The sequence below is a fragment of the Malania oleifera genome, chromosome 6, assembly GCF_029873635.1.
Source record: "Malania oleifera isolate guangnan ecotype guangnan chromosome 6, ASM2987363v1, whole genome shotgun sequence".
Classification (NCBI taxonomy): domain Eukaryota; kingdom Viridiplantae; phylum Streptophyta; class Magnoliopsida; order Santalales; family Ximeniaceae; genus Malania; species Malania oleifera.
In genome coordinates, this window is record NC_080422.1 from 103,565,361 (window position 1) to 103,569,334 (window position 3,974).

The following is a 3,974-nucleotide window of genomic DNA, read 5'->3' on the forward strand; positions in this document are numbered from 1 at the left end:
GGCCTATGAAAATGCCTTCATCCGATTTGCATCAAATTTTCCTAAGTTGTCTTTGTTATTTATAATGAAACACTTACATTCAAAGACATGAAAGTAATTTATGTTAGGCCTTCTTCCTTTCCATAATTCATAGGGTGTCTTGTTTAGGTTTGATCTAATGGAAACCCTTTTAATTATATAGCTAGTTGCATTTACAGTTTTGGCCCAAAAATATATGGGTAGGTCATTTTCATTAAGCATAGTCCTTGCCATTTCTTGGAGGGTTCTATTTTTCCTTTCCACAACTCCATTTTGTTATAGGGTTCTAGGTGCTGAAAAGTTGTGATTTATGCCATGTTCATTACAAAATTTTTCAACATCTTAATTCTTAAATTCTCTTCCTTGGTCACTTCTAATATTTGAGACATTATACCCTCTTACATAAAGTGATTAATGAGTTGCAAGCTTCTTCTTTGTTAGTTAGGAACAACACCGATGTGTATCTTGAGTAATCATCAACGATTACGAAGGCGTATTGTTTTCCTCCTAGACTTAGGGTTCTAGTAGGACCAAACAAGTCTAAGTGTATGAGTTCTAGGGGTCTACTAGTTGATATATGATTCTTCTTTTTGAAGCTTTTCTTGATTTGTTTTCCTAATTGACAAGCATCACACACTTTATCTTTGACAAATTTGGTGTTAGGCAAGCCTTTAACTAAATTCTTTTTAGAGAGCTTGGATATAAGATCCATGTTTGTATGTCCTAACCTCCTATGCCAAAGCCAACTATTCTCGCTCATGGCTGCTAAGCAAGTTATGTCTTGAGAGATTAAGCTATCAAGGTTTATGTAATATACATTGTTCATTCTAAGTGCAGTGAATAATGTCTTTTGATGCTTGGAATCTTGAATTAGGCATTTGTCTCTCTTAAACATTATTTCAAATCCTTTGTCACTAAGTTGACTAATGCTTAGTAAATTATGCTTTAGACCATCTACTAACAAGACATCATCTATGGAAAGTGAAGAGTCTTTACCTAATTTACCAATTTCGATGATCTTACCTTTTGCATTGTCACCGAAGGTTACAAATCCTCCATCCTTTTGAGTGAGAGAGGTGAACTTAGATTTATCCCCCGTCATATGCCTTGAACATCCGCTGTCCAAGTACCATTTACCCTTAGACGGAGTGGTCCTAAAGCAAACCTATAAGAAAGGATTTAAGTTGTTATTTTTGGAACTCAAACCTTTTTAACTTTCTTTAAATTTTGCTTAGTTTTAGCATTTATCTTCCACTCATTCTTTACTTTAATATACTTTTTCTTAAGTGGACAATTAAACATTATGTGTCCTTTATTTTTGCACATGAAGCAAGTGGTGTGCTCATGAATATTCGTTGATGAAGTGCTTGCATAATATTTAGATTGATTCACAAAGTATCCCATAAACAAGTTTTTCTTTCTTTTGTTTGGTGCTCCATTATAACCAATTCCTTCTTTGTTGTTTTTAACTTTGAAAAGTTGTAGATAACCTTTTCTTTCTCTTGAATTTGGTTTTTGAGATCATTTATTTCTTGCATTTTCTTACTATCTTTATTTACTTGAGACTTAGCTAATTTTTGAGACAAGTTATCTACTTTCTTCTCAAGTTCTTTAATCTTTAAGTCTTTTTCTTCGTCAACAAGTTTTGCGGATTCAAGTTGATTTTTAAGTGCTTCATTTTGTTGTTTCAAGCTTGTGTTCCTCTTTGAGACTTTAATAAACTTGTTATGTAGAAAGAGTAATTCAACTTGAATTTCTTTGTAAGAGGGCATACTTTCACACGAATTACTACAAGATTCATTACACGAATCTTCAGAGAGAGAATAATAAGAGTTAACCTCTTCATTATGCGCCATGAAGCACATGTTTGCAACTTCTCAATCACTTGGCTCACTTTCCGATTCACTCGAACTAGTGTCATCCCAAGTTGCCTTCATTGCAGGCTTCTTTTTCTTCTTTTCCTTCTTGAGTTGTGGGCATTCCGGTTTGATGTGCCCTACCTTTTTACAATGATAGCAAGTGGGAGGATCATTTTTGTTTTTGTATTCTTTTTTATTACTTTCTCCTTTTTCGGCTTTTGATCCATTAACTTTTCTAGAGAATTTTTTGTTTCTTCTTAAGAATTTTCCAAGTCTTTTAGTTATGAGAGCTAAGTCCTCATCTTCTAATTCACTAGATTCATTATCTTCTTCACTTGAATATTCTTTCAAAGCTTTTAGAGCTATAGACTTCTTATTTTTGTTTTCAGTGCTTCTTTCTTTTAACATCATTTCATAGGTTAGAAGAGATCCTATGAGTTCATCTAAGGAAGTTGTTTTAAGATTTCCTCCTTCCATAATGGTTGTGGCTTTTGGTTCCCAAATAGGTGGAAGTGCTCTTAGAATTTTACGGATCATCTCATGGGTGGAATAAGTTTTTCCTAAGGCACTTAGTGAGTTTATGATATGGGTGAACTTAGTGTACATGCTTGTTATACTTTCATCAGAGTTCATCCTAAAAGCTTCATATTCACTAGTTAACATATAAATTCTACTTTCGTTAACATCTACCGTGGCTTCATAGGTTACTTCCAATTTGCCTCAAATCTCTTTGGCTGTTTTACATGCCATTACTCTATTAAATTCATTTGCATCAAGTGTACAGTATAAAACATTTATTGCATTTGAGTTAATTTGCAACATTTTGTAATTTGAGTCATTTAGTTCTTTATCTTCTTTAGGTACTTCTTAGTGGGGATTAAATTTTCATTTGTGACAACATTCCATGCCTTCCAGTCCATTGTTTGAAGGTAGATTCTCATTCGTTGCTTCCAAAAGGTGTAATTTAATCCACAAAAAATGGGTGACCTAGTTGAGGATTGACCCTCACCAAAGGGAGCTAGTCCTATTTGTGCCATTTTGATCTTTATATAGCTACTTGTTAGGTTTTTCTATAACTGGGCTCTGATACCAATTGAAACCTAGGTGTGATCCTAAACCGGGGGGGGGGGGGGGAATGAATTGGGTTATTTAAAAATTTTTTTGATCCTTTTTGAGAGCTCTTGTCCCTTTTCACAATCTCTTAAGGATTACTTATATTTTTGTTAATGAGGCAATCCACACAAACTCCTATTTCCTCTCATCAATCCATAATCAACAAATACAATCAATTAATTTACTATTCATACACAACAACCACACAACAAAAAACAATTGGAATATTTAGAGGCTCTGTATATAAATGTACCACTCCTGTTGTTGGCTTTTGAATTTGAATATTAAAACGACATCCAAACACCTTTGCAATATCAGAACTTAATTAAACCTTCAGCTAATAAGTTTTGGATGTTAACCAATCAACGTACTTCCTTCGGTTTCCGCAAAAGATCGATTAACCAACGTACTCCCTTTCGGTTTCTGCAAGCCTAAGAACAAAATAGGCTTTGGGTTTACTTAATTTCCAATACGTGTTTGCTTTATGATTAAAAGTATTAAAACATCCACGCAGGTTATATCATTGCTAAAATTCAAAGAGAGTAAGGAAAAAAGAGTGACACCACCACTTTTACGAGGTTCAGCTTATACCCAACCTACGTCCTCGCGTAAGGTCAACCACCTAAGGAATTTACTACATCTTGTTCCTTCCGGATGGAACAAAAATCCTTACACAATTTACCCTCTTTTTTAGGAAGAGAAACCTCTCCAAGCACTGACATGTGCTTGGTCCAACGATCCAACAAACATTTGAATCATTCAAAGTACAAGAAGATAGAAGTATATCTACGTACAAAAAATACTCTCTAAAAATAGAGCAGGTTGTACAAATTAAGTTCTAAATTGTACTTCAAAACACAAAAGCTAAATAGAACATGAGAAGCTTTAAAGTTTTAAAAGTCACCAATGGTTCTAAAGAAAATTTTGAATGCAACTCGGAACCAAGCTTTTTATTTTTTTTAATCCACAAAAAACGTAGAGTTT